At 36.0% G+C, this 12,040-nt stretch overlaps 1 pseudogene; it reads left to right on the plus strand.

Moving 5' to 3' along the window:
* The first annotated feature begins 1,276 nt into the window (after positions 1–1,276).
* LOC130848406 (ferritin light chain-like) lies at positions 1,277–1,963 on the plus strand (annotated as a pseudogene).
* Positions 1,964–12,040: the final 10,077 nt, after the last annotated feature.

The following is a 12,040-nucleotide window of genomic DNA, read 5'->3' on the forward strand; positions in this document are numbered from 1 at the left end:
ATGCAGATTCCTGGTTCCCACTTCAGAATGACGATGAAAATCTCTGGAATTGCAGCCCAGGATCTGCCCTGTTGGTAGTCATCTCTAGATGGATTTTATGCATATGAAGGTTGGAAAAGCACTGAATCAGTGGCTCATGCTGCAGAATGTTCTACTTTCACACTCCACTAGATATTTCAAGTAATGACCCATTGGGTCTTAGGAAGGTCTTGTGCTTATTTGAAAGGCAGATTCTCCAAGCCTATTTGCACAAAAGTAGGAATTCTTCATTATGTTGGAGTCATTGACCTTGGAAGATCAAGAATCCCCTGAATTATACATTAAGTGTGGAGTGTTTCTATATTTTTCTGGGGTGAAGATATCTAGCCTTTATCAGATTTTCAAATAGCTTCCTAACTCCCTTCCAAATTTCTGGATCACTGAACTAAAGGAATCAAACACAACTGATTTATTCTATTGGAGACTTCATTTAACATGGTCAGGACAGCAGGTCATTTACTTGATGACAAGAAGAATTAGTCGTTAAAATGTTTTGCAGCTTTTTTATCGTAAGTTTATCATTTCCTAAATTATCATGTGTTTCTGAAGTAAAATACCACACACATTCGTCATCAACCTAATATCAGAAGTCTGGATCTGAATGTTCCATCGATTGAATGGGAAATTCATATCAAGGATGGGAAATAGCTAAACTTCTTGCACCCTGTATTTCCTATTATCTGTTTATCACAGATTTTGCTTCCATAAAAAGGAAGAGGTTTTTGTGACTGAGATCACTTGTAATTTTTATCCTGGCACTATCTCACTGGCAATACGTCTCCATTGTTGTGTGGTAGTCTTTGCACAAAGAATTTATAACAAGAGAAGAAATGAAGCTAAGTGAAAATGAGTAAGAATAGAAACTACAACTATTTATAACATTGTGATTCTAGGTTAGTGATAAAAAGCTTTATTTATGTCTGGTTAATAATATTCTGTGAGGAAAGACAGCCTCTTAGACAAAGAAGAAGCGTTCTCTATAATGTGAATTTTACAAAAGGCAAAATCTTTAGTTAATATATAAGCTGAAAGCAAATAACTATTGCAAACAAATATTCTCTGACTAGAGTCAGAACTCAAATTTTGGAGTATATCAATAGTACAAATGGTAAGTCTAGATAGGAAAGAAGTGCTCGATTCTCTTTGAATACAAAGGAGACAAAGAATTTGGCTCAAGAAAACTGCCTCAGCAGTGCGTTCTGCTGTCCCACAGATCTCTTTTGTTTCAACAATTTGGATGGAACAGACCCAGGGACACCCCTTGCTCCAGGCTCCAACCACCCTCCAACCTTTTTTCCAGTCACAACCTTCAGAATCAGCCACTCCGCTATCTTTGGTCACCTGGACCAGCCAACACTTTTTTTTTTTTTAGCTTAACTCCTTATTACCAATCAACCATAAGCTCCCAGATTCAACAGAATTATTCCTCCAAGGTAGAGGCTGCTGTCAACCCCTTGGTCAACATGCATCTGTGGGCCTCCTACACCTACCTCTCTCTGGGCTTCTATTTCAACCCTGACATTGTGGCTCTGGAGGGCATGAGCCACTCGATCTGAGAATTGGCCAAGGAGATGCTCAAGGCTGCCAAGCATCTCTTAAAAATGTAAAACCAGCACAGTGGCCACACCCTCTTCTAGGATGTGCAGAAGCCATCTCAAGATGAGTGGGTAAAACCCAGGACACTATGGAAGCTGTGATTCTCATGGAGAAGAACCTGAATCAGGCCCTTTTGGATCTGCATGCCCTGAGTTCTGCCCATGCAGACCTCCACCTCTGTGCCTTCCAGAAGAGCCACTTCCTAGATAAGGAGATGAAACTCATCAAGAAGTTGGGCAACCATCTGACCAACCTCTGCAGGCTGGCCAGTCCCCAGGCTGGGCTGGACGTGTGTCTCTTTGAAAGGTTCGCCATTAAACATGAGTAGGAGCCTCCAGAGCCCGGAAGCCTTTGGAGAGCCATCTGGTGTCAGGGCTTTTGCCTGAAGCCCCTGTCTGCAGCCACTAGGCAGCTTTTTAACCACCCTGGAGCCCTCTCCCAAGTCTTGGACCAAATGGAAACAATAAAGCTTTTTTCAGCAAAAAAAAGAAAAAAATAGAAAACTGCCTAACAGCAAAATCCTGGCTCCATGGACACTGCAGAAATGCTTAAGCTCTAATGTTAGTTCTCCACCTGTTTGCCACCTTCTAGTTTATGTTCTTAGTTGCTAGCAATGTCTGTGACACATAGAGATCACACAATAAATGCTTCTTCAGTAGGTACATGAGTAAAAGATAATTACTAAAGAAGGTGGTCAAGATTCTCATTATATTAGGGTAAATGTATGAACTATATGAAAAAAATCTCAGTGGCCTGCCGGGATCAACTCGGCGACTCGAGGTGAGTGACGGGTGCCGCAAGCTTGAAGAACACACAGACACAGACTGAAGAGAAAGATGGGACCGGGGGACTCAAGACCTCTAGGATCAAGAGCCTCGCTGATTGATCCCACGTTGCTTTTATTGAGTTCTCGGCATAGCCTAAGGGTCTAACACTCCCAGGTTAATCCCATAAACAATCAAAGGCCTCACATGACTGGGGGCAATGATCTTTGTTTGCCTCCTGGGTCCTGATTTGAGCTGGGCGTGGACTTGAGCTGGGTGTGGATTTGAGCTGGGCGTGGCATGGGTTTGAGCTGGGCGTGGCATGGGTTTGAGCTGGGCGTGGAGAGCAAAGCAGCCCTGGGGGCAGGAGACCTCTCTCAGAAGGATTAAGGGTCTGTGCCCCACCCGTGTTGGCCCCTCTGGGACTGTGCCTGTCTTAGGTTGTTCCTCCCTTGAGGAATCTTACCCGTCTCTGGCTAACCAGTCATCCTCCAGGGCCAAACACGGTGATATAAGGAAGGCTCTATGCACCACCCCTGTTGGCCCCTCTGCGGCTGTGCCTGTCTTAGGTTGTTCCTCCTCTGAGGAATCTTACCCGTCTTTGGCTAACCAGCCATCCCTCAGGACCAAACAGGGTGATATTAGTCTCCACGCCCCGCACCCTCAGCTCCTCCACTGCTCAAGCAGGACATTCTGAATCCCATCGATCGGCCCACATACTTCAACATTTTCAATGTTTCAAAAAGGTTCCAGAATGTCTTCCCACAGTGGCCTAATACAGTACAATTTATTCCTAGCTCCTAGAACGCTCAGTGCATAACAGTGGCATGCCCTGTTCCATGCAGCAATTTAGAGGCCAGTATAAATTCTGGTCTCCTCTCTCCTGGGAGTCCACATCTAGCCAGAAGGAGGAAGAGAGAAAATGGAAAAAAGCATGAGAGGTTTGAATGGGCCACTCCTGGACATGGCATACATCACTTCCACCTACATTTCACCTATCAGGTCTCCATCACATGGCCCCACTTAACTACAAAGGAGGCTGGGAAGAGTGGGCAGGCTGTGTACTCTAGGAGGAGGGCAGGAAAGAGGGGGAATGATGGGTTTCAGTTAACAATTAGCTTGTCTCTTCTACACCAGAATTAGGGCAAGCCCTTTCCTTAGATAGTGAGAACCTATGTAAATCATACCTACCGACTTATAGCCAACTCCAAGGTTACCTACCTACATTATGATCTCTGCAATGGGATTTTTTTTTTCACTAGCTAGAATGCTAAGTAGTAAGATCAACCTAGTTGTAATGGAGTGAGTGAGATGCTTAATAGTCTAACAGTACAAGAGGGGCTCTTCTAAGATTTACTTGTTGCAGCCTACTAAATGCCTCTTGGCATTTTTAACCACTTAACCAACAAGCTGTTTATTATTGAATCATTGTTTAGTACGATTACCATTATAGTTCTGAAGTACTTCCTAAAGAGTCCTAGGTTTTCTAATGTACGCTATCCTAACTCTCCTCTCCTTCCCATGAGCATTAATCAAGGAATGATTTTATTCACACTGTTTTGACACTCACAATGTGTGAAAAGCATTATGAACTAATGGAGTTATCTGTTTCAATCTCACAAATTCACCTCTTTGACCCTGTGGGACCATTTCTTAATGAAATGATCAGCCGTACATACCAATAAGATTGGGATTTATGCAGTTACCGCTCAAATCTCGGTTACTCATTAGCAAACTGCCTCTTCAGCAGTTAAATGAATTAACCATTTAGCTAAGAAGAGTCTTCATTGCTTTACCCATTTTCATCTCTAACTTTTAATATATCATAATAATGTGCCTCATATTCACTGTTCTGCTGATTTATGAGCAAGGTTTTCTGTTTAAAAGAGATGCTAAAATTTATTTTTTTATTAATTGTAAAATCTTTCCCATTTGCCTCTTACCCCCTCCCTCCATTCCATTTTTCTACATTTCTCCAGTATATGTTCATTTTTACAGTTAAAAAGCAGTTAACCCCAATGCTTGTTAACAAACCTAAAGACATATTTCATCCTTCTTACATTCATGTATTGGTTAGTATATATATCAATATTACTCACAAAAAATTTGAGGGGAGGGGCTATCATATTCTATTACAGAAAAGTGCTGCATAGAGAGTGTTTAGTAACTAAAACATCAAAAAAATAAAAGGATCTTGTTACATAAAGGTTCATCTATAGGAATTACCATTACAAGGTATTTTACTTCTAAAATATGCTATCCATGTAATACAGTTTTGAAAATGCTTGCTCTCTTCCATTCCCAATTGTTTTAGTGATTCTCTTTTTTCACTCCTACATGATATCTAGTTCCTAGGAACATTTTGAATTTTATACATTATTGGGTCCAAAAAGGATGATAATAGGATATTTCCATTGTTCCACAAAACCCATACCTTGACAAATGCCTTATATACAAATATTTTAAAAAATGCTACAGATTACAGTGACAACCTTCTTTCCAAGGGCTTTTTAAAAAATTGCAACAAAAGAGAGATTTTTGTATCTCTCATCTCTTTTATTTCTTCTCTCCTTACCCCTTATGATAAGTGGAGTCTTTTAGTACAAAGTTGTATTGATGGTATCTTATGAAAGACATTAAACACTGTCAAATAAAAGCTTATCTTGTAGATGCTCCATTCTACAAAATCTACTGTTATAGAAGATTGTGATGATTATTGTCCAAAGAGATCCACTATTGCCATCCTAAGACAAATCCAGTAGGGAGGACAGTCTTCGGGATGGAGCCAAGACTCCAGGGATCAGGGAAATTCAGAAAGGGTAAGAGAGATTGTGGAAGGCCAGGTAATAAAGAAACTCCAGAGAACCAAGCATCCATCCAAGGTGACTCAGCAATGACTGTGATATTACCACCAAAAGAGCGAAAATTTATTTTGCATCATCCACTGAAAATTCTTATGTGTTTATAATTGATTTCTAACAGTTTTATTTTTATTTTGACAATAAACTGTACCTACGCACCCTTCCAGACACTGTGCACTAGGTAAATAAATAATGTTCTTTCCAATGACCACTGACAAAATCTGTCAGTGGTAAATGTAAGCTATACAGAATGTAGTCATGTATTTGACAAAATCAGTTAGTCAAGAAGGTGTTCCAGCATTTCTTGGACCAGCTTAGACTTCCTAATGGGAAGTCTAATCAATTTTGATCTTCTAGTGACCCTGTGAGAAAACAGGTTTAACATGCTTTTTATATATCTCTACCCTTGCCTCTTATTAGAAGGAGTTGCCCCCCAAAAAGGGTACTTTGGTCATACATGCTCATAAAATCTTCCAGAAAACAGCCATGTGAATTCAAGAGAGCAGCTACTACTACTTATTCTCAGGGACAACATTAATACTCCCCTTAAACCTTTTCAAGATAATACTCTTATGATTCAGAGGATGATTTTAGTGGCTTCTTGCATCAGTCTCTTCAGAATGTCCTATTTTCCAGGTTACTCTTAGCATGCTAACTTCATCATCAAGTGACTAGTCACACACACAGAAAACGGAAAAAACAGGTGAGATTTTGGTTCATTCTGTTCTAACTTGCCCATTAGATCAATACTGGTAAAGTGATCAACTGAATCTGATCTTAGAACAGAATTACAAGGAAATTATCTCATAAGACTCTTTCCTTAAGTAAATATATCTCACTGCTTAAATAGAATGAAGAATTAATTCCTAAGAAGTTTTGCCAAAGGAGAAAAATATGTAACTAATAAATTTTCATTAACTTTTTAAATTAGTACATTTCAATTGTTAAACCGTAATCTAGAAAAAATCTTAGTCGAAAGTGCATATCACTGACAATAAATGGAAAGAAAATGTTTGTACTAAGTGGTTTGCCTATATTTATGTTATGTACTGAGTTAAAATTATACACACACATGCCACTAGTTGAAAATAATTTATATTACTTTGAAATATATAATTGTAATTATAGTATTGATAAAATATTAGGTTACTTAGCTTCATACACTAAAATGTAGATTAGCAATCTTGATTTCAATCTCAGATGATTTCCACATTACTTCAGTTGTATAAAGGTGAGAATATTCAGTGACTACAAATCAGTAGTCACTGTGCTGGTGGACTACAGATCATGAAGCAAAAATGAAGAAGAAGAAAAAAAAGAAAGTGAGTTCCATGTCATACACAACATCACAAAAGTACCACTAACACATTTAACTAAAGCAATAGAAAAATTGTTTTCAGAATATAGTAAAAGTATGACTCAAACCATTTGAAATCTCAGGGTCATCCATGTATTAGAAGGAATATCATAAGGTAAAAATAGATGTCTGCAATTAATTTTAGAATCAGATGCTACATAATCTTATAGAAAAATTCTACTGAGTTCATCCAAATTAGTCAAATGATATGAGTGTGCCATTCTTTGGCTGATTGTGCATTAAATACACATGTTTCTAAAGAAGAGAGCTCTAACAACATTAATCTAAACTTTCTTATTAGCAGACTAGAGAAAAAAGAGTGATATCAGCTTAAAGCAAAGCAAACAATATAAATTATAGCAGAAATCAGTGAAATCGAAAACAGGAAAAAATTTTTTAATTAAAAAAAACAAAAGCTTCTTTGGAAAAAGATGGTCCAATTAACAAACTTCTAGAAATGCTAACCAAGAAGAAAGAGAAAAGACACGACTTATTAATACAAGAAATGGAACAGGGATTGTCACTATTGATCCCATGGACATTAAAAGAATAAATAAAGGAGTATTATAAATAACTTTTTACCACAAATTTAATAACTTGGAGTAAATGGACCAATTCCTTGAAAGACAAATTAACAATACTCATATAGGAAAAAAAAATAATATGAATATACCTATATCTTTTAGAGAAGTTAAATCAATAATTAATAAACTTCCAAAGAAAGTACCATGCCCAGATGGTTTCTTTATTGAATTCTACCAAATGTTTAAGGAAAAAATGATACAAATTCCCTGCAATCTCCTCCAGAAAATGGAGGCAGAGGGAGAACTTACTAACTCATTGAATGAGACCAGTATTACCGTAATACCAGATAGAGACATTAAAGAAAGGAAAACTCAAGACTCAAAAGACATTGAAGAAAGGAAAGCTCAAAACTCATAGACATAGATGCAAAAATTCAAAATGAAATATTGTCAAATCTAATCCAACACTATATAACAAGAATTATACACCATAATCAAGTGGGATTTATTCCAGGTATGCAAGGCTGGTTAAACATTTGAAAATTAGTTATTGTAATCCACCACATCAACAGGTTAAAGAAGAAAAACCACATGATTATATCATCGATGGAGAAAAAGAAATGACAAAATTCAATATCTATTCATGATTTTAAAAAAATTCTCAGCAAACCAGGAATAAAGGGGAGTTTTGTGAATATGATAAGAAACATGTACCAAAAACCTGCAACTAATATTGCATTTCATATTGAAAAGCTAGATGTTTTCTCCCTATGACCAGGAACAAAGCCTCTATTCTTCTTCAACATGGTACCAGAAGTCCTAGCTCATGCAAAAAGGCAAGAAAAGTAAATAAAATATATACAAAGTTGAAAGAAGTAAATAAAACTGTCTTTGTTCACAGTTAATATGATTGTCTACATAGAAAATCCCAAAGAATCAACAATAGCAACAGCAACAACAAAAACCTTACTGGAACTAATAAGCAATTATAGCAAGGTTGCAGAATACAAGGTAATTTCCTACATATTGTCAATGAACAATTGAAATTTGATATTAAATACACAACAGAAAAGTGAAATAGATACAAATCATAGGCTTAAATATAAGGAAATATGTACAGAATATATGAAGAAAATGACTAAACTCTGAAAGAAATTTTTTAAAGATGATAATAAGGAGCTCCATGTTCATGGATAGGAAGACTTAATATTATTGAGATGTCAGTTCTTCCCAATTTGACCTATAGATTTAATGCAATCCCAATCAAAACACCAACAAGTTATTTTGTTGATATCAACAAAATGATTCTAAAGTTTATATGGAAAAGTAAAAGACCAAGAATAGACAACATAATACTGAAGAAGAACACAGTCAGAGGACTGATGCAAATCAACTTCAAGACTTACTATAAAGTTACAGTAAGTGGTATTGATTAAAGAATAGACACATCAATCAATGGAACAGAATAAAGAGCCCAGAAATAGACCCACACAAACATACATAAATAATCCTTGACAAAGGAGCAAAAGCATTTCAGTGAAGACAGAATCATCATTACAACAAATGGTGCTGGAACAATTACATATCCATATGCAAAAGAAGTTACACACAGACTTTACATGTTTCACAAAAATTAATTCAAATGGATCATAGACCTAAATGTAAAATGCAAAACTGCAAACTTTCTAGAAGATAACATAGAAAATCTAGATGACCTTGGTTTTGGTGATGACTTTAGAACATCAAAAGTATAATTCATGAAAGAAAGAAATAATAGGTTGGACTTCATAAAATTAAAAATATCTGCTCAGAGAAAGATGCTCTTAATGAAAAGCCGAGACATAGGTTTGAAAAAAAGTTTGCAAAACATAAAAGGACTTATATTCAAAATATACAAAGAACACATAACTCAACAATAAGAAAACAAACACCCCAACAAGAAAATGGTCAAAATTCTGAACAGATACCTCACCAAAGAAGATATATAGATGGCAAATAAGCATATGAAAAGATAATCAACATTATATGTTATTAGGGAATTGCAAATTAAAACAAGATAACATTATCTACCTATTAGAATGGTTACAACCTAAAAAACTGACAATACCAAAAGTTGATGAAGATGTAGAACAACAAGAAATCTCATTCATTGCTGATGTGAAAGCAAAATTGTACAGCCAGTTTGAAAAATGGTTTGGAATGTCTTAGAAAGTTAAACAGTCTTACCAGTTGATCCAGCAGTCACACTCATAGGAGTTTTCACACTTGAATTGAAAACTTAGTTACACACAAAATCTTGCATGCACATGTTTATAGCAGCTTTATTCATAAGCTCCAAAAACCAGAAACAACTAAGATGTCCTTCAATAGGAAATGGATAAACACACTGTTTATTCATACAATGGAGTATTATCCAGCACTAAAAAGAAATGAGCTATCAAGCCATAAAACATAGTGTAACAGTGAATGTATACTGCTAAGTGAAAAAAGCTACATATTGTGTGATCCTAACTATATGACATCCTAGCAAAGGCAAAACTATAGAAGTAGTAAAAGGATCAGTGGTTGCTAAGGGTTCAATGGGTAGGGCAAAGGGAAGAAAATGTGAAGTACAGGGGACTTATAGGGTCGTAAAACTATTCTGTTGGATAATGTAATGGTATTAGATAACATATGCAGTTTATCAAAAACCACAGAACTGTACAATGCAGAGTGAGTCTTAAGATCATGGATTTTAATTAATAACAATGCATCAATCAATATTGATTCATTAATTTGAACAAATATACCACAATAACGTTAGTAATAGGGAAAACTGTGTATGCAAGGAGGGGGTATATGGGAATTCTCTATTATCTGCTCAATTGTTCTGTAAATCAAGTATAAAATAAGTGCTACATCTAAAGCTGACAAAAGAAAGTTACATCTATTATATAAGCAGTTCTCAATAATAATATGAAAAACCAGAATATTTAAATTAAAAAAAAGGCAAAAGTTACAGGTAGGCAATTCATAAAATGGGAACTCCAAAGAACTAACAAATATATAAAGATGTGTAACTTTGCTAATATTAGGAGTGATGCAAATTAAAACTATAGTGAAATAGTTCTGTATATCCTTTAGATGGGCAAAAATTTAAAAATCAGATATCAAGTTTTAAGGTTATAAGACAATGAGAACTATAATATATACATTTATGTAAATTAAAAACACAAATCTACAAAACATTACATATATTTATTTAAGGATGCCTAGATATATGAAGACACTTAATATACAATTAGAGTGAATTTCTGTAGTGAGGAGGAATGAGAGTCAGAAAGTAAAATGAAAAGACAAAATAACAAGCAAAACTGAAAGAAGCATAGACCAATGATGATAACGCACCATGAACTGAGGGATGTGATAAACTCAACTCCGCACCTGAGGTCTAAATATTAAAATAAGAAAATTAAGAAAATACAGCAGAAAGCCTTGAAAACAATTGGAAATCAAGAGATATTATGTGCTGTGTTCAAAGTAGCAGATGAAAGATATTTCTAAATGTCCCAGCACAATCTGTTTCAGTGATAGTCAGGAGAGGGACTTAAGATAGAAGCAAGTAACCAGTGATTGAAGTATGCAAAGTAGAGACAATGCGAAAGGCCTAGAAATCTCACGAAAATGGAGAAAATAGAAAAAGTTAAAAGTTTAAATGGGGCATAAAAGTATAATGAAAAATTTTAAATATCTTGATTCTATTTTCATGGTGGAAATGTCCAGAGCTAGAGAATTATGTTAGGAAAGAAGAGAATTCAAGAAAAAATTATAAAGGCTGAAATTGTTTTTATTAATTAAAGTTGGCTAAAGATAAACTATACAAGAGTCCTAAGGGAAAATATGGAGTCTCAAAAGGATGTTAGAAAAGATCGAGATAGAAAGTAGATAGAGAAATCATCCAAACCATTGAAATATGAGATACTTCACAAAGCACAGGAGAGATTAGGGGCAGTATTGTGCAGTGGTTAAGACTAAGCATTTTCTTTCTGGAAAACTCAGACTTAGGTTTTGAACTTACCTTCACTACTCACTCAGTGTCCTTAAGGAAATACCAGTTCAGTACTTCTCCTTTAAATGGATGTTGGGAGGATTAAATGAAATAATGCATATAAATTCCTGGCACATGATAAGTGTCATTATTAGCAACATCAGTATCCATACGTTATTTATCTTTGTTTTACCCCCAACACCTATTAGAGAAAATCTAGGAGATGTATAAATGTTCAAAAGGGAGAAAATCAATTATCGTAAATACATTAAGGATGGATAGATAGATAAAAATATAAGAATCTATGTTAAAGGATTATTTGAAGAAGATAAAGAAGTTAGAACATCATTAAGAGGACAAAAGACTACAGTCCCAGACATCAAAATTGAAGGAAGCATTGAGGAGAGAATGTTATTAATATCTGAGGAGTTCTGGACCTAATTAGGATGGTGGCGGGGAGGGATTTCCCCTCACATCCAAGCAATTCTGCAACACCAGCTGAGAGTCCTACAGTTCAACTCAATTCTTTTTTTTTTTTTAATTTCATTTATTTATTATTTTTTGGGGGGTACACCAAGTTCAATCAACTGTTTTCATACACATATGCCCATATTCCCTCCCTTCCTTGACTCCCTCCCCTCAAGTCCCCCCCACCCTCCCCACCCCAGTCCTCTAAGTCATCTTCCATCCTTGAGTTGGACTCCCTTTGTTATACAACTTCCCACTGACTATCTATTTTACAGTTGGTAGTATATGTATGTCTGTGTTACTCTCTTGCTTCGTCTTCCCCCATTCTATCTTCCAACTCACTTATTTGTTCTTCTGCCTCAGTCATTCTGCTGGTTATAGCCTCTAGAGTATTTTTAATTTCA

The sequence above is a fragment of the Hippopotamus amphibius genome, chromosome 3, assembly GCF_030028045.1.
Source record: "Hippopotamus amphibius kiboko isolate mHipAmp2 chromosome 3, mHipAmp2.hap2, whole genome shotgun sequence".
Lineage (NCBI taxonomy): Eukaryota > Metazoa > Chordata > Mammalia > Artiodactyla > Hippopotamidae > Hippopotamus > Hippopotamus amphibius.